Source organism: Gossypium arboreum, chromosome 3 (assembly GCF_025698485.1).
Source record: "Gossypium arboreum isolate Shixiya-1 chromosome 3, ASM2569848v2, whole genome shotgun sequence".
NCBI classification, from domain to species: Eukaryota; Viridiplantae; Streptophyta; class Magnoliopsida; order Malvales; family Malvaceae; genus Gossypium; species Gossypium arboreum.
In genome coordinates, this window is record NC_069072.1 from 128,247,432 (window position 1) to 128,271,864 (window position 24,433).

The 24,433-nt window shown below is 36.5% G+C and overlaps 2 long non-coding RNA genes across 2 annotated transcripts; one reads left to right on the forward strand and one right to left on the reverse strand.

Moving 5' to 3' along the window:
• Positions 1-16,568: 16,568 nt before the first annotated feature.
• On the reverse strand, positions 16,569-18,741 carry LOC128290209 (uncharacterized). The gene is made up of 3 exons (XR_008279853.1): positions 18,613-18,741; positions 17,420-17,693; positions 16,569-16,767 (listed from the first exon to the last, which is right to left on the reverse strand). It is a non-coding gene; the product is annotated as an uncharacterized LOC128290209 (long non-coding RNA).
• A 2,824-nt stretch (positions 18,742-21,565) lies between these two features.
• Positions 21,566-24,074, forward strand: LOC128290342 (uncharacterized). The gene is made up of 3 exons (XR_008280086.1): positions 21,566-21,707; positions 22,709-22,782; positions 23,880-24,074. It is a non-coding gene; the product is annotated as an uncharacterized LOC128290342 (long non-coding RNA).
• The last annotated feature ends 359 nt before the right edge of the window (positions 24,075-24,433 follow it).

Below are 24,433 nucleotides of genomic sequence, written 5' to 3' on the forward strand. Positions count from 1 at the left end.
GGTTTCGATTTTTCTCATCTTACCTAAATAACGGAATATTCTTTTAAATCATAATACGAGTTTTGAAATAAATATTCTCGGAGGTACGAGGTGTTGTGCTCTAACTTACCGGGTATGACATTTTGTCACCTCGAAATAAGAATTTGTTTTAAAATAAAGGCAATATTCGGGGTTTGAGAATTCGAGGAAACATGCCCTAACTTACTGGGTTTCGATTTCTCTCGTTAACTCTAAATAATTTGATACCCTTTTAATAAATACGCTAATTTTATATAAAAGGCAAGCTCGCTCTCGAAAATTCAAGATGACGCGTCCTAACTTACTGGATGTGACATTTTATATTTTGAGACGAGAAGGTCTTTAACACTTGAGCATTTTTATAAAGAAGGATAGTATTTCAAAAGCCTTTCAAGTTTTCAATCTTCGATCTTAAGACACCAATTAATCAGCTAGGTACCAATTTTTGGGCGTATCAAGGGTGCTAATCCTTCCTCATACGTAATTGACTCCCAAACCGATTTTCTATTTTCGCAGACCAAAATCGTCGTTTTGAAAAATTTATTTATTTATTAAAAACGACTGTGTTTTGAGGTGATCCAATCACACCCTATTAAAAACGATTGGTGGCGACTTCCGTTCTTCATTTTTAAATCCAAGTCGATCTCCGTTTTTTTTAAAAAAAATGGTTATGACATGCATAATTCATTTTTTTCATTCACTCAGTTTTTTTTATATATCCGTATATACATTTTAAATCGCTTTGACAGTTTCACCCTTTTTTAAATAAGACATTATTTTAGCACTGTTTATATATCTTATTTGTATGTTATTACATTTAAATATTCTTATATATATGTTATTATGCATATAATTTATGATAAAATTAGCTCTATTCTATGTACACTATTGTTTTCATATTATTTTATGTAAACATTCACTCTTAAATTTATCATATATATATATATATATATATATATATATTTTTTTTCTTTTAAATATTTATGTATAATTTGGGTCTCTCTTAGGGATCTTATTTTAATTTTTTATATATTTTAAATACTTTAGTATCTTTATATATGCATTATTTTTTTCCATTTTCATATATGTATCATTAGTCGAATCAATTTGTTTTACTTGTTATTATGTTATATATTATTTATTTCGCATTTCTTCCTGCATATTATATATATTAATAATTGTTTATATATTATCGCTTTTGTGTACATGAGAGTTATGTCGAATTTTTAACATGTGTTATTCCTTTGTATATTTTTCATATGAGTTTTTGAATTGTTTTGCGATGGTTCCTAGTCTTCATATGGTCTTGTGTATTATGAGTTTTTTTTTTCCCATATTTTATTGTTTTATACATGTAATTATGTTTTTATTTCTTATTGTTACACCATGATTATAATTCTCATATTCACTTAATATCGATTGTCCTTTATTTCAAATAAATCAAGCAAGTATATTTTGACTCGGTTTTTGTAATTGCTTATTTGAAATTTCACAAATCAAGGAAATGTTTCATGTTTGAAAATTGGAGCAATCGTACCCTAACGTGCTGGGTTTCGATTTATCGTTGGACCAAATAACTGAACACCCTTTTTAAAAATTTTTGTCGCGTGTTTTGAAAATCATGTGGTGATCTCAGTTTTTGGAGGCTTAAAATATCGTGTCCTAACGTGCTGGATGTGGTATTTTATTCCTTTGGAACGAGTGAATCTTAAAATCCAACTTGAGTTGTTCTCAGTTTTTTGGAGGCTTAAAATATCGTGTCCTAACGTGCTGGATGTGGTATTTTATTCCTTTGGAACGAGTGAATCCTAAAATCCAACTCGAGTTGTGCACACACTTTTAAGGGGATCGTATTTCAATTTTTTTTTAAATTTTCAACATTAGGACATAAATAAATCAATTAGGTACCAATTTTGGGCGTTACGAGGGTGCTAATCCTTCCTTGTACGTAACCGACTCCCGAACCCGTTTCTTGATTTTTCGTAGGCCAAAATCCATATTTTAATAAAATGATTTATTAGGTGATCCAATCACACCTAAACCAAAGATTGGTGGCGATTCCATACATCGTTTAAAAAGTCGATCCCTGTTTTTTCAAATTTTAAAATGGTTTCGACAGCTTGGCGACTCCACTAGGGATAATAAGAGAGTCAAGCCATAAAATTGATTATTTTTTTGTCCTTTTGCCGAAAATTTAAAATTTGGTTTTTGACATACGATCCTTTTAATTGGTGTTATGGTCATCAACTTATTCATGTTTTTGTGTTGGAGTTTTTATGTCCCCTCGCATTGCATTGCATGACCATTGTGGTCGCACCTTTTAAGTGGGAGTGAAAAACTATGCCTTCGTGAGGTTTTCACCTCTGCATGGGCTAGTGGGCTGCTTTCAGGAAACATCCATACCTATGTTTCTGTGAGGTTTTCACCTCCGCATGGCCATAGGGAAATGTATTCTCCTGAACTGAACTCGATCCACATGAGCCTATAATGGGTGAGGGTTGAGGAATCTGCTGGTTCAGGTACCCTTTTCTTAGAACCGAGCCACATATAGTGAACTCTAAGAGCTCGCCTTAGATAGAGCTATGTTGAACCTTAGCGATTACCCAGATAAGTGTTAGATTATTTTCTATTTTTGCTTTGATTTTTATTTTTTTTATACTAACTTGTTGTGCTTTGCTGTGGTTATGTTTGCATGTCATTTCATATTAAAGAGGTGTTGATTTCTTTTCGGTTACTAAATTAAAAAGCTGGTTATGGAGAGCAAATTCCTTGATAAAGTGGAAGATAATGCGGTTGTCCGTATGTGGTCAGAGAAGATGCAACTTGAGAAAGGAGATAGCTTGGCTGAGGGGTATACATCAGAATTGGAGAACTTCACTCGTATCAATGTGACCCAAAATGAGCTTCAAGAGTTGAGGGATATATGGGCCATCTGGGATGATAAGGCTAGGCAGCTATTCTATCAAAATTATTGCGGCTTACATTACCTATTTGACGTTAAGGTGGACAAGTACTTGTTTCGGGCTATGGCTCAGTTCTAGAACCCGGCATATAGTTGTTTCACTTTTGGGAAGGTGGACTTGGTGCCTACGGTGGAGGAATATACAGCTTTGCTTCATTGTCCAAAGGTTCAAGTTGACAAAGTTTATTCCAAGGCTGCTAGTGCCCCAGCTTTTGTAAAGAAATTAATGAGTATCACCGGGATGAGTGAACATTGGGTTACAGCCCAAATTCAGCAGAAAGGTGATGGTAAATGCATTCCATGGGTGAGTTTGAGGGACTTGATTGTAGCACATCCGAACATGAAAAAGAAAGTTGACACCTTCGCATTGAGTATCTATGGTTTGGTGATTTTCCCCAAAGCTTTTAGGCATATAGATGAAGCAGTTGCTGATTTTTTTGATCAACTTGACAAAGGGGTCACACCAGTACTGGCAATTTTGGCCGAGACATTCAGATTTTTGAATGCATGTCAGAGGGAAAGTGAAGGTAGATTTATAAGGTGTGCACAGTTGTTGCTGGCTTGGTTCCACAGCCATTTTTTAAAGGCGGATAAGGTTTCTTATAGGGTTTTCTCCGAGAGTTACTCCCCGTTAAAGGAAATAACAGTCATGTCCAAGAGAGATGACATATTAGAAGTAAATTGGATTGTGCTCTTCCAAAATCTTCAGGAAGAGGATGTTGAGTAGAGAGCTCATTGGTTTGTTCCTGATGAGATCCTTTATCGGTGTGGGAGTTTTGATTGGGTACCTCTCCTTGGAATTTGGGGGGCTGTTGGATATGCCCCTTTGCTTGTTTTAAGACAATACAAGTCAAGGCAGTTTATACCGATGACACATGGACTAGCCGAGAGTGAGTTCTAGTATAGGGAAAACAATTATAAGAAGAAGGTTCGAGAGATTTCTGATGCTTAGAAACAGATACGCCAGATGAAGAGATTGGCTGTAGGGTCAATGACGACTCCTGAATACAAAGGGTGGTTGAGTAAAAGGGTCAACAATAATGTCCCTGGGCTGAATTTGAAGGGCATTCAATCGATGGAGGAATACTTGCAAGTAATCCCCTCTGAGTTAGAAATCATAGAACAGGACTTCGAAAAGAGAAATTCGGAGTTAGGGAAAAAGATAGAACAATTGGAGGAGGAAAAGATGCATTTGAGGTTAGATGTTGACGTTCAAAAACTCGAGGCTGAAAAGTTGAGGAAAAGAAAAAAGAAGGTTGAGGAAGACCTGGACAATTTGAAAACTGATTACAAGAAACTACATTTGTCGATGAGAACTACTGGATTGGGAAAGATATCAGAGCAGTGGCAACAAGAAGTTCAAGGGGAAAAAGCTAGGCCTGGTCAGTGGGAGAAGAGGTTTCATGATGCTCGAACACGTGAAAATACCTTGAAGAAGAGCTTGGTTGAAGGCCAAGATGAGAGGCAGATGTTAGTAGCTTGGGTAGCGAAACTAGAGAAGGCATTACATCAGCATCGTGGTCGTAAATCCCACATTGAATTAAGAGCCAGCCTAAGCAGGATCAAGGATTTGAAAAGGAAGGTAGAAGAACTCGAGTCTGTATTACAGGACTGTGAACTTCGAATCAAATTCCTTGAGTCGAATAATGAGCAGTGGAAGGAACAGCTCCGTCGATCGCAAGACTAGGTCAGGGATAGAGATCATATCATGGGTGAAATTGTGGCTCAGATTCGAGAAGTGGCTGATCATTTACAAACCTTAGCGATTCAAGCTGATGTGCTGAGCGAGAAGTATGAGTTAGAGTCAAATCAGGGTTGTGAGCTAGCTTGCCTTCTTACAAAAGTTAAAACATTGGGCATTAGGGCAAAGTCGTATATATAACCTGTTTTATGTAAAGAATTTTGCTTTTTAATAAAGTTTTTTAAATAGAATTGAATCAAAATCGAGGTCTCTTTAGTTTTGTATTCATTTTATGCATTTGCATTTCATCGCATCATATGCATTAAATTTCACAAAAGAATCCTGATTAATTCGAAATCGCGTTATAGTTACCCTGAGACATCAATACTACACACGAAAAAAGACTAAAGCTATGGATCAAAGGTTAGAAAAATTAGAGCAAATACAGAAGGAAATGCAAGAACAGATTCAAGCGCAAATGCAAGAGCAATTAGCTAAGATCCAGTAAGATATGAAGGATCAAATGCTGAAATCTCAGAAGAGTATGATGAGCCAATTGACTCAGTTACTAGTTGAAAGGCCGGAAAAGGAGAAGAGTCCTATTACCAATAATGAGAACGATAGCGAGATCCTTGCTTACCCTCCGGGTTTCACCCCAACAAATACCCCAGTACCTACGCAAAAGGTGTCTATCAGTATTAAACCCCAATATCAGACTGGTACTTCTGCACCAATAAATGTCCTGACAGGCTTGTGTTCTAACCCTAAGACAATTGGGCAAATCCTGCAGTCCCTGACTTCGAAGAAGTAGCGGAATAGGAAAGGCAAAAGCGGAACTTCCAAAGCAATTGGAAGACCGATATAAATGGTTGGAGGAGAAATTCAAAATGTTGGAAAGCGCTGATTATCATTGTGGAATGGATGCTAATGAGTTGAGCCTAGTCCTGGATTTGGTACTCCCTCCGAAGTTCAAAATGCCAGAATTTGAAAAGTATAATGGAACCAGTTGCCCTGAGGCTCATGTCACGATGTTTTGTCGGAAGATGACTGGTCATGTCAATAATGATCAGTTATTGATTCACTGTTTCCAAGACAGTTTGGCTAGGGCTGCGGCTAAGTGGTACAATCAATTAAGTCGTACCCAAGTCAAATCATGGAAAGACTTAGAATAGGCCTTCATAAAGCAATATGGCCATGTGAACGATATAGCGCCTGATAGAATCACATTACAGAACATAGAGAAAAAGTCGAATGAAAGTTTCAGGTAATACGCTAAGAGATGGAGAGAAGTTGCTACACAAGTCCAACCGCCATTGTTGGAGAAAGAAACAACCATACTTTTCATTAATACCCTGAAAGCACCTTTTAATAATCACCTGCAAGGAAGCACAACCAATAGTTTTGTAGACATATTTATGTCCGGTGAAATGATAGAGAATGCGATAAGGTGCGGAAAGATAGAGGCTGGGGAAAGCACCAAGAGGTCGGCCCCGAAAAAGAGAGAAAATGAAGTCAACAATGTGAGCATGGGTTATACAAAACCAATCACTGTAAATCAACCGAAAGCGGTAGCCACGGGGCAGCAAGCGTCGATAATGCAAGAACCCAATACAAAGTAGAACACGGAAAAGTGTCAATTTACTCTCATTCCCATAACGTATCAGGAGCTGTACAAAAGTTTATTTGATGCACACGTTGTATCCCCATTTTAATTAAAATCGTTGCAACCTCCATACCCCAAGTGGTATGATGCAAGTTCCCAATATGAATATCATGCAGGAATCGCGGGACACTCGATAGAGAACTGCTCCTCGTTCAAAAAGGTAGTCGAAAGCCTCATCAATATGGGTGTTGTGAAATTTGATGATGCACCTAGTGTAGGAAATTCGTTACCCAATCATACTGATAATGGGGTAAACGCGATAGTCAAGAATTTGGGGAGGAGAATTAAGTTGGATGTGGTAGAAGTGAAAACTCCAATGAGAGAGGTTTTGAAGAAGATGGTGGAAAAAGGTTTAATCATGCGAGACTTTGGGAGTAAATCTCGAGAAGCAGGGAACTATTGTGAGTTCCACAGAGAAGAGGACCATGAGATTGAAGTATGTAATGAATTTAGAGCCCTGGTACAAGGTCTAATAGACAACAAAGAGCTAGAGTTCTTTGAGTTTGCTGAGGAGGAGGGTGTATACACCTTGGAGGAGGAGCTGACAAAGAGGGTCTGTGAGGTCAATCACCCAGTAGTGATCATTTCACGACTGAGAATCAATGAAGCTGGAGCAAGAATGGCGCCAAGAGTTGTGATTCAGAAACCCGCGGTTTTTCCTTACAAGGATAGCAAAAGGGTGCCTTGGAATTATAACTATAATGTGACATCATTAGGAGAAGCGAGTTTGGTTAGCGCGCCAGCTGAGCCTGTAAAAGGGAAATCCTTGATGTTTGAACAGGGGAAGAGAAGACAAAACCACTAGTTAATGAACCGATAACGGAGATGAAGCTAAAGAATTTTTAAAGTTCCTAAAACACAGTGAGTATAGTGTTGTGGAACAGTTGCACAAATAGCCAGCACACACATCGGTACTAGCTCTGCTCCAAAATTCAGAGGTACACCGTAATGCGTTGATAAAGGTGTTGAACCAAACCTATGTCGTTGAAGACATCTCGGTGAACAAGCTAAACCGTCTTGTTAGCAACATAAGTGCCGATAACTTTATCTCCTTTAGTGATGATGAAATACCACCAAGGGGCATGGGATCCACCAAGGCTTTACACATCACCACTCACTGCAAATGGTATACATTACCCGGAGTATTAATTGATAATGGATCAGCGTTAAATGTTTTGCCCTTGTCCACATTGAATAGGTTGCCAATAGACAGCTCTCATATAAAGACGTGCCAGAATATAATGAGGGCATTTGATGGCACCGAGAGGAAAGTGATAGGAAGGATTGAGGTACCTCTACTGATCGGACCAAACATATATGAGGTAGATTTCCTTGTGATGGACATTACGCCTTCTTATAATTGCTTGTTAGGGAAGCCTTGGATTCATTCGGCGGGGGTAGTACCGTCATCATTGCACCGAAAGCTAAAATTGGTGACAGAGGGCCGGTTGATAATGATAAATACGGAGGAGGACATTATTGCATCCGTTACCAGTAGTGCACCGTATATAGAAAATAATGATGAAGCAATTGAGTGTTCCTTTCGGTCATTGAAATTTGTCAATGCGACTTTCATCATCGAAGGAGGGAGGATCCCTAGGGCAAAAATATCCGAGGCCACGAGGATGGGCTTACAACTTACAGTTGGAAAAGGGGCGTTGCCTGGTAGTGGACTTGGGAAATATTTACATGGACGGGTTGAAGTGCCAATTTTGGCTGAAAAGTAGGATCGCTTTGGCTTAGGGTATAGGCCAGATGCAAAGTAGAAAAGAAAGGAGATGGAAAAGAGGCAGGAGAGATGAAGAGCACAATTGAGTGGGGCAGAGGTCAAGTGGGAATCAATGAATTTTCCCCATATATCTTATACATTTGTGTCAGGCGGAATTATTTATCCTGAATTGAAGATGACAAGAAAAGGAACGGCTGAAGACATGATAGAAAATTTGAGTATCAATGTCATATCTGAAGAGAAAGTGATGAAATGCGACCTAGCAAGCATTTGCCCTTATGAGCCTGGAAGTGTTCTAAACAACTGGACTGTGGAAGAAATTCTTATAGGTTTTAGAGCTAATACAGAATAATGTTCGAAACACACTTGTTGTTTAAAGCCTAAAAGCAATAAGAATCTTTTGTGAAATAGGCTCATGTTCAAAACGTTTATTTCAATATAAGTACACATTTATGTCTTATTTTGAGCAAATATTCTTTTATCTTGAGCAAATTTTCTTTTCTTGCATTTCATTTATAATCATACCATACAAATAAAGTTGTACTTAGATTTATTTGTTTGTTGGATATTCTTTCGTGCCTACAATAGGTCTCTAGATATCAATGACATGAGTGACGTTGTTACGAACCCAGAGTTCCTTTTTGAGTGAGACATGTGTCTGGAGGGATCTCAGGATTTTGAAGATGATGGAAACTATAACTTACCTCCGAATTTGTTAAGGATGGTAGAGCAAGAAGAGAAACAGATTCTACCCCATAAAGAGACAATCGAAAGTGTGACATTGGAAGAGGGGAAAGAGGTGAACATTGGAACTTGCATAACTGAGGAAACAAGACGGGACCTCATTGATTTACTGTAAGAGTTCAAAGATATCTTCGCATGGTCATATCAAGACATGCCTGGGCTAAGTGCTGATATTGCAGTGCATCGCATCCCCATAAAAGAAGAGTGCAAGCCTATTCAGCAGAAGCTTCGGAGGATGAGACCTGATATTGCAATAAAAATAAGAGAAGAGGTCAGGAAGCAATTTGATGCCGGGTTCTTGCAAGTGGTGAATTACTCAGAATGGGTAGCCAATGTTGTCCCTGTCCCTAAGAAAGATGGAAAAGTGCGGATGTACGTAGATTACAGAGACTTAAATAAGGCCAGCCTAAAGGATAACTTCCCACTGCCTCACATTGACACTTTGGTGGACAACACGGCAGGTTACTCACTATTCTCCTTCATAGATGGTTTTTCTGGGTACAATCAGATAAAGATGCATCCTAAAGACATGGAAAAGACCACATTCATAACCTTATGGGGGACTTTTTGCTATAGGGTGATGCCATTCGGGTTGAAGAATGCGGGAGCAACGTATCAAAAAGCCATGGTAACCTTCTTTCACGACATGATGCATAAGGAAATTGAGGTCTACGTTGATGATATGATAGCAAAATCCTAAACAGAAAAGGAGCATATACAGGTTTTGAGGAAATTGTTCCTGAGGTTCAGGAAGTTTCAGTTAAAGCTCAATCGAAAAAAATGTACTTTTGAAGATAGGTCAAGGAAGCTACTTAGTTTCATAGTCAGCGAAAAGGGAATTGAGGTCGACCCCGAAAAAGTCAAGGCTATACAAAAATTGCCTCAGCCGCACACTCAGAAAGAAGTTCGAGGTTTTCTAAGAAGACTAAATTATATCGCCCGATTCATTTCACAGCTGACTGTTAAATGTGACCCCATATTTCGCCTTCTCAAGAAACACAACCCAGGCCTGTGGGATGATGAGTGCCAGAAAACCTTTGACAAGGTTAAACAATATTTGACCAATCCCCCAGTGCTAACGCCATCTAGCCCGAGTAAGCCATTGATATTGTATTTAGCTGTATTTGACAATTCAATGGGATGTGTGCTCGGTCAACATGATGAGACAGGAAAGAAAGAAACGGCGATATATTACCTCAATAAGAAATTCACTGAGTGTCAAACGAGATACTCTCCAATTGAAAAACTATGTTGTGCTTTGGTTTGGACTACTCAGAGATTGAGGCAGTACATGCTATACCATACGAATTGGTTAATCTCAAAACTGGACCCTCTAAAGTACATGATAAATCGACTGGTTTAAGTGGAAGAACAGCCCGGTGGCAAATCCTGCTTTCTGAATTCGACAGAAGGCTGTGAAAGGGAGTGTAATAGCAGACTTTCTAGCCAGTAGAGCTTTAGAAGATTACGAGCCTTTGAATTTTGATTTCCCTAATGAAGATCTAATGTATGTGGCAACTACTAAAGAAGACATTCCAGAAGATCATTCTTGGAAACTAAATTTTAACGGGGCGTCAAACGCTGTTGGTAACGGAATTGGGGCAGTCCTGATATCCCCAAATGGAGATCATTATCCATTCACTTGTAAATTGGATTTTGATTGCATGAACAATATGGCAGAGTACAAAGTATGTATCATGGGAATCCGTGCAGCTATCGAGCGTAAAGTCAAAATATTAGAAGTGTATGGGGATTCTGCACTGGTGATCTATCAGCTCAAAGGTGAATGGGAAACAAGAGACCCAAAGTTGATCAACTATCGAGAGCTAATTCTGGATTTAATTAGGGTGTTTGATGATATCACTTTCCATTATCTCCCGCGGGACGAAAACCAGATGGTTGATGCCTTAGCTACGTTAGCTTCTTTTATCAGAGTAAATAAGTAGGAGGATATGAAGTCGATCTAGATGAGTATTTGTAATACTCTAGCTCATTTCTGCAATATCGATGAAGAAGAGGAAAGAAACAATTGTCCTTGGTATCATGATATTTTACGATATGTGAAGAATCGTGAATACCCTAATCAGGCAGCAGAAAATGATAAGAGAATGTTGAGGAGGCTGGCCAGTGATTATGTCTTAGATGGGGAGGTTCTGTATAAAAGGAGGAAAGATCAGGTGCTGTTAAGATGTGTTGACGCTGTTGAGGCTAAGAAAATCCTGGAAGAAGTCCATGAAGGTGTCTGCGGGACGCATGCTAATGGGTTCACAATGGCTAGGCAAATCATGAGGTTCGGGTATTACTGGTCCACAATGGAAGGAGATTGCATCAGTTACACTAAGAAATGTCATAAGTGTCAAATTTATGGAGACAAGATCATGTGCCTCATTCACCTCTTCATGTTATGACTTCTCCGATGCCTTTCTCAATGTGGGGCATGGATGTCATTTGGCCAATTTTGCCGAAGGCTTCTGACGGACATCGAGTCATCTTTGTGGTCATCAATTACTTTACCAAGTGGGTAGAGGCTACTTCATATGGCAATGTCACAAAGGCGGCAGTCAACAAGTTCTTGAAAAAGGTGATCATATGTCAATATGGCATGCTAGAAAAGATCATATCTGATAACGCGTTGAATTTGAATAACAGCATGATAGTAGAGGTCTGCAGGTAATTCAAAATTAAGTACCACAACTCGTCACCATACTACCCAAAAATAAATAGTGCGGTTGAGGCAGCTATAAGAATATCAAGAAGATCATGGGGAAAATGACTGAGACTTACAAGGATTGGCATGAAAAGTTACCATTTGCTCTTACGCCTATCGAACATCTGTCAGAACTTCTATCGGGGTAACACCTTACTCATTGGTTTATGGAATGGAGGCAGTTTTTCCCATTGAAGTTGAAATTCTTTCTCTCCAGGTTTTATCAGAGTTGAAGCTAAACGAAGCAGAATGGATTCAGTCTCGATCTGATCAATTGAACTTGATTGAAGAAAAGAGACTGAAGGCTATTCGTCATGGTCAAATGTACTAGAGGCGAATGATGCGAGCTTATAATAAAAAGGTTCGCCCTAGAGTATTCCATGAGGGAGACTTGGTATTGAAACAAATGCTCCCTATGCAAAAAGATTTCAAAGGGAAATGGATGCTAAACTGGGAAGGACCTTATGTGGTAAAGAAGGTTTTTTTTTGAGGAGTACTGATATTAACTGAGATGGATGGTAGGAGCCTGCCCAACCCAGTAAATTTGGATTCAGTCAAGAAGTACTTCGCTTAAGAGGTGAAAACCCGCAAAGGGCGCCCAAAAAAAAAAGGAGAGGCTGAGGTGAAAACCCGCAAAGGGCGCATTGAGACCAAAGGGGGTTTTGAATTGAAAATTTGAAAAGGGCAATTCAAATTTCAACCAAAGATGGGGCAAGTGGTAGTCTTGCTATGCTAAAACTAATGAAGAAGAAGTACGCATGTCTTGGGGCATCGACAGAATATGCTAGATCTCCTAGGCACATGATAAGCTCAAAATGGTCCTCGTAGAGTTCATACGGAGGAGCTTAGGCTGTGATATCTAGGGCACTTATTTTTTTGTTCCCCGTTACCTATTTTTGTACTCTGGCAATATTTGCTTCCTTTGATTATTCCATTCTTCTTGAATCTTGTTCCTAATAAACTTTAGTTTTGTCTATCTTTATGCTCAAGGGCTTGTATTGAAATAACGATTAATAGACTAATAATACTTTTACAAAAGAGGTTTTGTATATTACTGTGGAAGTTTCTAAATGGTACAAGAACCTGAAACAAAACTTTTGTTTAGAACTTACCCAACTTAGGGGTGGAGTATTTGTGTTCAATTGGGATTATCTCTTCAGATTTTCAGTCAAAGATATTGATTGAATAGGAAAACAGGATATTGTGTTAGCCAAAGCATAAGAGGATATCATGATATTCCTCATTAATGTAAATCTGGTCATGATGCCCGGGGAGTGGTGTAATAGACCGAATTGATGGAAGTTTCTAGGTGACAAGAGAGGGTTTGAAGATGGTACAAACCTTAGGTTCTAGAAGTACAGTGAAACAGACCCTGAAGTTGCAATGGGGCAAATCAGTTGAGCAAAATGGGTTGTTTCTACAGGTTTTGTTGGGAAGTGCTAGTTGAGCAAGAAGGCAACATAATACGATAGTGATAAAACTCTGATGAATAATGAGTGATGACACTTTAAGCATTTAAAAGGAATCATTCTCATGACATTTCTATATTCATATCATTCATAGCACATTTGGTTAGGAGCATTTGATTTGTTTTGGTCGTAGCATTCCAATCATTTGGGCATAAACATGGACATATGAAACCGAGTCTACAGGGCATGTTCCCCAGGGGACAGTGTAGCGACATCAGTGAAATTGCAGATCTTATCTCCATGTATCGGCTATGGAGCAGATCGAAGATGGCAAATCTTATCTCTATGTATCGGCTATGGAGCAAATTTTAGCCACCAGCCTTATCTCTTTGAGGTAGCAAGAGAGCAGGTTGAAGATACAAGTCTTATCTTCCTCAGGTAGCAAAGAAGCAGACTGAAAGTTACAGATCTTATCTCCATGTATCGACTATGGAGTAAACTGAAAATGGAGAGTATTATCTCCATGTATCGGCTGTGGAGCAGATTTTAGCTACCAGCCTTATCTCTCTGAGGTAGCAAGAGAGCAGGTTGGAGATACAAGTATTGTCTTCCTGAGGTAGCAAGGAAGCAAATTGAAAGTTACAGATCTTATCTCCATGTATGGAACAGAAAAAAAATGGCGAGTCTTATCTCCATGTATCGGCTATGGAGTAGATTTTAGCCACTGACCTTGTCTCTCTGAAGTTGCAGTGGAACAGGTTGAAGTCAGAAACCTTATCATCTTGAAGTTGCTATAAGATTACTTGAAGAAGAGAAGCACCAAAGAAGTCAAAGATTCGGCAAGACCGGGCAAAATTGGTCCTTTTAGGGTCTTTGCTCAGTTCTCGTTACACAACAACGAGCAAAGAGGGGCAGCTGTAAGACCTAATTTTGGCCCGGGTCCATACACATACAAAAACCAAAAAATGAAACAAAAATATTAAATATCCATTTACAAAACTTGGCCCAAAATACAAGCCAAGTTACAAATGGCCCAACAACAATAGGCCCAAACTTGGAAACCCTAGGGTTTCCATCTGTTTCGCGCCGCAGCAATGGCCACCAGCAGCCTCCACGTACCATGCACGACCCCCGATTCGCGTATTGTTCACCCCATGTCCGTGCACTCCGCTCCCATGTCTTCACGACCTACAACACGAGCAAGAAAATGGCCTTAAACCGCTTGTATTTGGCTATAAAAGCTTTCAAATTTTGATTGTAAAAGGTGGTTTTTTTCCCTTTTTTTTAGAGAAATTGTATATGAAATACACACATAAATCGGTAGAAATAAACCAAAGAATATTTTCAAAGGTGATTATTTCTGCAACTTTATTTTGTTTCTTCTTTTTTTCCATTTTTTTCCCGTTCCTATTCGGATCCACATACGAAAATATAAAAAAGAAGGAGGAGGGGAACTCACTGTCGTGGAGAAGCCTCTGAAGTCAAAGTTTGGCTCAAAATGGTGGTGGAGCCGTTTCTCTTTGGTCTGTCGAATAAGAGAAAAAAGAGGGGAAAGTGAGGGAGAAGAGGGAATCTCAAAACTTTAGGGTTTTTTTTAAAAAAAAAAAATCAAAGTTAAAATGTTTTCTTTAAAGCAAAAAAAATGATATTTAAAGCAAGTTTTAATTTTAAGAAATAAAATAAAACAGCATTGGGAGGGGTAGAGTCAGTACGCGACTTGGTCCACGTGCACTTTCCCTTTGGATGGGGAATTTTCACTTTTGGTCCCCCTCTTTCGCGCCAGCTTCTAAATTGGCCCAATTCGCATTTTATTTTCTTTTAAAATTTCCTTGAAATTTGCATACTGTTTCAATTTGGCCCACGCCAGGGTGCTGCGTTTAGGAGTTTGGATCTTTTGCGCTTTTGGTCCCTATGCATTCGCGCGCATTGCACTTTGATCCCTATTTTAATTTCTATGGTTTGTTTTATTTACAAAGTATCCCTTTTATTTTAATTTTTTTTAGTTGAGTTTTTTAGTTTGCATAATTCATTTTTTTCATTCACTCAGTTTTTTTTTATATATCCGTATATACATTTTAAATTGCTTTGACAGTTTTACCCTTTTTAAAAAGACATTATTTTAGCGCTTTTTATATATCTTATTTTGTATGTTATTATATTTAAATATTCTTATATATATATGTTATTATACATATAATTTATGATAAAATTAGCTCTATTCTATGTACACTATTGTTTTCATATTATTTTATGTAAACATTCACTCTTAAATTTATCATATATATATATATATATATATATATATATATTTTTAAATATTTATGTATAATTTGGTTCTCTCTTAGGGATCTTATTTTATTTTATTTTATATATTTTAAATACTTTAGTATCTTTGGATATGCATTATTTATTTATTTTTCCATTTTCATATATGTATCATTAGTCTAATCAATTTGTTTTACTGTTATTATGTTATACATTATTTATTTCGCATTTCTTCTTGCATATTATATATATATTAATAATTGTTTATATATTATCGCTTTTTGTGTACATAAGAGTTATGTCGAATTTTAACATGTGTTATTCCTTTGTATATTTTTCATATGGGTTTTTGAATTGTTTTGTGATGGTTGTGTATTATGAGTTTTTTTCCATATTTTATTGTTTTCTACATGTAATTATGTTTTATTTCTTATTGTTACACCATGATTATAATTCTCATATTCACTTAATATCGATTGTCCTTTATTTCAAATAAATCAAGCAAGTATATTTTGACTCGGTTTTTGTAATTGCTTATTTGAAATTTCACAAATTAAGGCAATGTTTCGTGTTTGAAAATTCGAGGAATAGTGCCCTAACGTGCTGGGTTTCGATTTATCGTTGGACCAAATAACCGAATACCCTTTTAAAAAATTTTGTCGCGTGTTTCGAAAATCATGTGGTGATCTCAGTTTTTGGAGGCTTAAAATATCGTGTCCTAACGTTCTGGATGTGGTATTTTATTCCTTTGGAACGAGTGAATCTTAAAATCCAACTTGAGTTGTTTCGCATGTTTTGGAAATCATGAGGTGATCTCAGTTTTTTGGAGGCTTAAAATATCGTGTCCTAACGTGCTGGATGTGGTATTTTATTCCTTTAGAATGAGTGAATCCTAAAATCCAACTCGAGTTGTGCACACACTTTTAAGGGGATCGTTGTAGCACCCCAAACCCGGCCCAGAAGTTATGGCCGGATCCGACATGCCACATCGAAGCGTTCAAAACATTTTATTTTGTTGATCCGGAAACTGCGTTAAAAAAAATTTTCCATTCTAAGTCCAGAAAATCGTACTTGATGTTCAAAAGATTAATTCATTAAGGGTTAAAGTGAATGGAAGTCATGCACCGGTAGGAAACCGAAAAGAGGTGGTGAGTCCATCGGACCGCTTAAGTACCAAGCTCCTTCGATCCAATCCTAGACATGCATACCACCATTGCCACACCTTAACGTCATGGATATTTCTAGGAAACCGATTTGATTAAGTCATTTTTAGGAAAAGTGATTAATTTTGGAAAATACTTTCATTGCGGAAGCTTTGCTTGTTGTCGTGTTATTTTGAAATCAACTGTTGTTTTTGAAAACGCGCCCTAAAGCTATCCAATTTCAACAGTTAAAATAAGTATTACCTATCTTAGTAATACATATTAAAAACCACCAAAAATAAATAAGCGGTTTTATTACATTTAAAAGCCCAAAACCTCAAACGTAATTAAAAGGATGTCAGTTCACCAGAAGAAAATCAGACTTTCAGAACGGATGGCCACTCCGAATTCCCTCACAGCTCCAAGCCCACTATGGTTGGGGATTTCCTGCGTGGATGAAAATAAAAGAGGTGAGTTTGGGGAAACTCAGTGTGTAAGGAAAACCCATTCAAAGCCCAAGTCAGCTCAAGCCCATTGGGCCTAAGCCCATTCAGTAATGAGTGGTATTGGGCGAGCCCTTTTAGATTACAATAAACGGGCCTTAGCCCTTATTCAGATAACAAGATGGCCCATAGGCCCATTTCAAAATACATGCAACATCAATAACATATGCAAACCCATTTGGGAGACTACTCAACCCACCAACCACTACACTCCACCCGTACCAGCCATACACTCCATGTGGGGATAGCTCAACCCATCCAAATTAACACTCCACAGCTGCAAAGATTGCTTGCTTAGTTATCAATAAATTGAGGCAAAGCCTCCAAAGACGTGGACAAGCCACTTTCAAGATTTCTTCCTCACAATATCCCAGTCCATGCATCGATAATAACAACATGGCATGCAGTAAATAACAACAGTCAAACATGCATTTAAGTCAATTTAACCCTAGGGGTATTTCGGTAATTTATCTCCTAGGGGTAAAACTGTAAATTTTTCACTTTTAAAGGTATTTCAGTAATTTATCTATTTTAGGGTTTTTCATGCATATTCCTACCTTTCACGTACTACAGAATCACGTACCGAGGGTTCTTACCGAATTGGGCCCGTTGGCCCATCATTCCAATTTTGGCCCATTAGGCCCAAAAATATCGAGGGCACAGAAATCATGCACTTTGCAGTCCAAACATTGTAACTTCCCAAAAACATTAATCGATTTACCTCACGAGCATTCGCACACTCGCAAATCTACAAAATACCGGTTTTCGGCATTTCGGCTTTTCGACTTTTGCCGATCTAGACTAAGAAAGACGGTGTTAGTTACACACCTGTTTGCGACGATATGCTGACGAGATCCACACACGAACCGCCTACAATTGGATTACTAACATGTTAATCTAACTATTCAAATACAAACTACGTATTAACCCCTTACAATATTCGGCCAACCACACCTACAGATCATAGTAAGCTTATAAGAAATCAATAAGCAACTCATTAACAAATTTTTGTCAATGTTTACCACATAATCATAATTTCACTGCAAGCTGTCTTCCTGAACAACAGTCACTAAATTATTTATAACTGGAGCTACGAAACTCCAAATCAAGTGCCGTTAATTTTATCTGAAAATAGACTCATATGTCTTCTATCCATAAAATTTTCAGAATTTTTTGTTTAGCCAATCAATACCAGATTTTTCTCAAAGTTTCCCATGTTTCACTGTTTGACTAATCTGACCACTCTTCATTACGAATCAAATTTCTCATTGTACAGAATTCAAAATATGTTCTCGTTTATTCCATTTGAAACTAGACTCATTAATATTTAATTACATAATTTATTCAGCTTCTAATTCATCTCCCACAATTTATGGTGATTTTCCAAAGTCACGTTACTGTTGCTGTCCCAAGCAGATTTATTACCAAATCACTCTTTCATACACCTATCTTGCATGCATGTTATTTAAACATGTATATCACCAATCAATCATCACATATCTATGATTTTTACTTAAGCATAATCTCCATTTCATCATTTTAAAGCACAACATGTTAGCCGATTTTTCCCTTTAGCATCTAAAGCACATGCATGCTCATTTGTTTGGCTCAACTTCACATATCTTCCATTTTTCATCAAAAGAACATGAAACAACAACCATTTCCTTCATTTTAATTCATGACTAAATGCTCACAACACAACTAAAAACCAAAATATGCTTCAAGAGTTAAGGTAGAATCAAGATGAACTCATGAACCTCAAAATAAAACCAAGGTACCAAGAACTTACCTTCAATTTTCCTCCTCCTAATGACCGAATACTCAAGAGCTTTCACCTCTCCTTTCTCTTCTCTAACTTTCAGCTATGATGAACAAATATGGACAAAACTTTGTTCTTTTCACCCCTTTTTCTTTTAATAAAACTTCATATTTCATCCATTTAATTGTTTAATACAAAAGACATGAAATTCTTATCATGAAACATTTACCTAACCCATTATCATGAAACATTTACCTAACCCATTATCATGGAACATTTACCTAACCTATTATCATGGAACATTTACCTAACCTATTATCAATTTGTATCAATTTGTACCATAAATTATGGATATCAAGTGCACATTTTGTCTACAACAACATGATGGCTGGCCACTTCATGTAAAATGGGAGGTTTGTCATGCAAATCCTCCTATTTTGCACTCCTATTTATTTGGTCACTTCAATTTAGCCTATAGCATTTTCAAACATTTTCACATAGGTCCTATTTCATAATTTCACTCATAAATGACAAAATTAAAGCATGAAATTTTGCCAACATTTACAGGATTCTCGAAAATTGGGGCGTTACAATCGTATTTCAATTTTTTTTTAAATTTTCAACATTAGGACATAAATAAATCAATTAGGTACCAATTTTGGGCGTTACGAGGGTGCTAATCCTTCCTTGTACGTAACCAACTCCCGAACCCGTTTCTTGATTTTTCGTAGGCCAAAATCCATATTTTAATAAAATGATTTATTAGGTGATTCAATCACACCTAAACCAAAGATTGGTGGCGACTCCATACATCGTTTAAAAAGTCGATCCCTATTTTTTCAAACTTTAAAATGGTTTCAACAACAGGTATTATCTGGTTAGGTTCTAAAACAAGGATGATTATGATATGGTGTTGACTCAAGGGCTATGGGTTATTTATGGTCATTAGCTTACTGTCCACATGGAGGTTGGTTTTAGCCTGTTGAAGTTGTTTCCAAGTATGGTTTTGGCATGGATTCGCTTTTTAGGTATGACGGGCTTCCTCTGTAAGCGACAAGTTTTGGAAGAGATTGGTAGCTTGATAGGTAAAGTGACCCGATTGGACATTAAAATCGATAGTGTCATAAGGGGACGGTTTGGGAGGATGGTTGTTTTTATCGATTTGGAGAATTCACTTGTCTCACAAATCCTTGTCAATGGAAAGGTCCAAAGGGTTGAGTTTGAATTTCTGCCAGCAGTTTGCTTCTCCTGTGGTTGTTGTGGTCACCTAAAGGACTTTTTCCCTTCCATTGTCCTAGATCCGAACTCCATTGGTGGCAAGGAGCAAGCCTCTATTCCGATCGTCAAGAAGTTTGCTCCAGTGGAGATGGGCGAACCCTTTGGCCCATGGATGACTGTGGAACAAAAATTATGCCAAAATAAAAAAGAGATTTGAAACCAGAAACCGAAATCATCGGATACTGGATCAGGCAAGTCTAGATTTGACGCTTTAATCACGTTGGAAAATAGACTATTGGTATCAGTGATGAACAAAAAGGCATTAAGGAGATTAATTTCCAAAAATGGGAGTTTTTAAAAAAGCTGGATGGTAAGAAAATAAGGCCAACTTTTAGATCGATTAATGGAAAAATACTAGAGATTATCATATGGGCACATTCGAGCGGTGTTGGACTTAATGTGCCGAAGGTACAATTATTAATGGGTAACAATAAGCTTGCTATGGACTCCACTTTTCAAAAGCAAGGAATTTTGATGAAGCATACACGGGGTTCTGTTGGGTCAAGTAATGATACAGATCTTCAGGACCCACTTGACCCACCACTTCTTTTGGTCGATCTTAATACGGAGGGAATGAAATATATGAAATAGGCTAATAACAGTAAGAATGATGCAAAATCCCATGATGAAAATTCTAGTAAGTCATTTTTACATTTCAATCCTGTTTATGAAGGTTTAATCAAAACTATGGTAGAATTGAATTCTAAAACTCTTGACCCCAATAAACATTCTTCCGTATCTTTTAAGAAAAATTTTGATCCTAATTTTTTAACTTTTTCAAAGGCAAAAGAGTCGTTGGTTCATCATTTTTCTCTTTCAGGTACTGAAAGCAGCGAATCAGAGGGAAAGAAAAATGTTCAATAAAGAAAGTCCCTAAGTAAAACCATTTGTAGCCGAAGGGGACGTTTTAGAGTAGCGGGAAGCTCTCATGTTGCTCTTCCAAAAGCCATGTTTTCCTTAGCTATGATTATTAGCTCCCAAGCTGTAGCCGAAGCATATAAGTCTGACCACTGTTAGGCTTAAGGCGTCTTCCTAGGGTGTTTGTTTCTTTCCCTTTTTTTAATATTTATAAACTTTACCATTTTCTGTTGGAATTGTCGAAAGTGTGCTAGCTCCAGATTCCCTCGCATTTTTTGTGAGTATAACTGTGAACATAGGGCTGACTTAATTGGCCATTTAAAATTAAAAGTTAGTGGTGACAAAGCAGATTCGATCATCACTAAGCTCGAGTTTTAATTTTCTTATCGAGTTGAGGAAACTGGATTTTCAAGTGGCATTTGGATTGGGGTAGAGAGGCTCGCTTGATGTTGAGATTCTAAAAAGCCATCCCTTGTAATGACCCAAAATTCACGGGCATCGGAAAAGTACATTAACGGGCCTCCGTCTTAGTAAATCGAATTCGAAATAATTACTAGAAATATTTATGAGTTTAGCGATGTGTTTAATTAGGTTTAAATTAGGTGAATTTAGCTTAATTTAGAGTAATTAGTAAAAATAACTAAATTGAATAAGGAGTAAAAGTTTAATTATAAATTAGTAGGAAATAATAAGGACCAAATAGGGAATTAAGCCTATTTGGGAAGATGAGGCGGCAAAAGGAGTAAAAATCTAAGATTTTTACTTGGTTATATAGTATAATTTTGACAAGTGGATGGTAAAAAATAAATAAATAAATAAATTATTATTATATATTATTAGTAACTAAAGTGAATAAAAGAAACAGAGTAAAGAAAAGAAACAAAAAGAATAGAGAAAAGAGAACAGAAAGCATTCGAGCAGGGGAAGGAAAGAAGAAAATAAAAGAGAGCAAAGGGGAAATAGGATTTTTGAAGCTTGGAGTTTAATTGGTAAGTTCAATCATGTCCTTTTCTCTTAATTTTGATGTTCTAAAAGTATTAAAATAAGGTTTTGATAGAATTAAGTTAGTAGTTTAGAAGTTTTTAAGTTTTTAAACAAAGTTCATGTTGAACAAAATGATGAAATAGGAGTTTAATTGAATGAAATTAAGTTAGAATAGAGATTGAAATGTAAAGTAAACTATAAGTTATGTGTTTTAGGGACTAAATTGAAAAAAATTCGAAATTAGGAAAATATTGAGTTTAAATGAAATTTGAATAGAAATAAAGTGTGAATTGGTGTTGTAAATTTGGTTATTAACATTTTTCACAAAACAGTTTTGGGCAGTGGTAGTGTTCTGATTTTGAAAATTCACAAAAAAATGAATAAATCGAACTAGATAATGAAAAAAATATAGAATTAAAGCTTATTGATTCTAGTTTCTTATAGAAGAAACAGTGTAAGCAACAGAATTGTAGATCATGATATATTATAAGTTTTGTGAGACAAGATCAGAATGAATTCCGATTCCCCTGTTCTAACTTTGAAAAATCATTAAAAATTGTATAAAACTAATCATAGGTTGGAATTTATATTTTTAAAATCCTTATTGAACCTATTTTCAATATAATTAAACGGGAACATCGTTCGAATCTTGTACAAGGAGATAATCAATTTTTAGTGAAAAATGGTCAGAACTGTTTGACAGTAGAATAGGGGAAACTTTAAAGAATAAACTGTACTTATTGGCTAAACCAAAAATTCTAAAAATTTTATGGTAAGAATATATGTGAGTCTAGTTTCATAGAAAATTAGTGGATCTTAATTTGGAGTTTCCTAGCTCAAGATGTAAATGATTTAGTAACAATGACTCAAGTAGATAGCTTTGAATGAACATATAAGTAAATAGTGGAATTATATGTATAAAAATGGTTAAATTTGCATGTTTAGGCTCATGGATTAAATTGAATTGTGTTATATTGATGATTATAAATTATTATTATTTTCGTAGTTAACAAAGAACCCAAGACATCGGCGCACAAAGGAAAGGAGAAACCTATCGAGGATTAAAACGAGAAATTCACGGTTTGTATTACTATAATTCAAATTACTTTTTATTAAATGTTTTATATCAATTCTATATTTAATAAGTGAATTATAAGGTAAGTATTGATATTTGAGTTGAATGAGAATTGAATTGAATGGTGAATGTGTATGTATAATTGAATTGTAAATTGATTTGAATGTGAAAATTTTAATCGAAAAGTAATCTTGGAATGGAAATGAAAGTGAATTGAGAATTGAAATACCCTATTAACTAGTCAGGCTAAGTTGGATATAATTGGCATGCCATAGGATCTGGAAGTGTACGGGATTTGCCGGCTTTATCGATCAGGCACTTTATGTATCGTATTTCAGGCACCTCGTGTGTCGTATCAGGCACCTCGTGTGTCGTTTTAGGCACTTTATGTGTCGATATCGATCGTGTACTATGTACCGTTTAGGCACAATGTGCCATCTTGGTGTGTTTGGGTTGGAATCCGTGTATCCGTCAAAGTCCGGGTTTGTTAATAGGGGTAAATAAGTGAAAGATAAATCGAATAAATTTGATTGATCAAGCTATTGAAATGAAACGAGAAATTGAATTGAGAATTGAAAATTTAGTTATGAAATTGAAAATATGAACCAAAGGTTCATGAAATGATTGGAGTTTGAATTGATGATATATGATGCCACTTGATGAATTGAAATGTGATTTGAGATATATGAATCGTATGTATATACTGAAAGCTATCAGGGATAGTAAGTTGATATGATATAAATGAAATTGACAGTTATTGAAATGAATTAAAATGGAATATGATTGATAAGTGTATAGTTGAATATAGTTTAATGATAATGAATTGTGAGTAAATTAAGGAAAGCTATACCGAGTAGTAAGTGAAAGAATGAAGTAAATAATAATGGATTTCGTTAAGAATTGAACAATTATGTTATTGTGTTTATTATATGATTTGTATAAAATTTATATGGTAAGTAGTTGAAATTTATCTATGAATAAATAATTGCATAATTGTAATTGTTATTATGATCTTAAGTATTTGTTATATTATTAAATGTTTAAATTATAGAAACACCACTGAGTATACCATACTCAGTGTACGGTTTGTTTCTGTGCGCAGGTTAAGTAAAGATAGTACGTTGAATCAGCATCCCAGGACGATCCCGAATTCATTAAGGTAAAGTATGTTGAGTATTGATAGTGGCATGTACCCAGGATGTTTAATGAGAGTCATTTAGGTTGTAAAAGTATTGATGAAATGAGTAAATTATGGTTGGCAACGGTATGTAGTATGAATTTTGAAATTTACTAAAAATTCGTAATGATTCTAAATTAGTCCCGAATTGAATTTACTGTTCATATTGGACCGCGAGGGCCCATTAAAGAGACGACATCTTAAAACTAGGATGTGTGTGAATATTTATTTTAATTAATGACCGGAATTGGACTGTACTGGTTGGTAATGTCTCGTAACCCTGTTCCGGTGAAAGTATAGGGTTAGGGGACGTTACATCCCTAATTCATTCTCTTAAATATTTCATGTAATTCTTTCAGAATGCCTTTTTTGGTTACTTTCTTCTATGGAAGTCCTAATTGTCGGAAACACAGGCATCTTTGGGAAGTTCTAAAAAATATTATTCTAAGATATGGGACCATGTGGCTAGTAATTGGTGA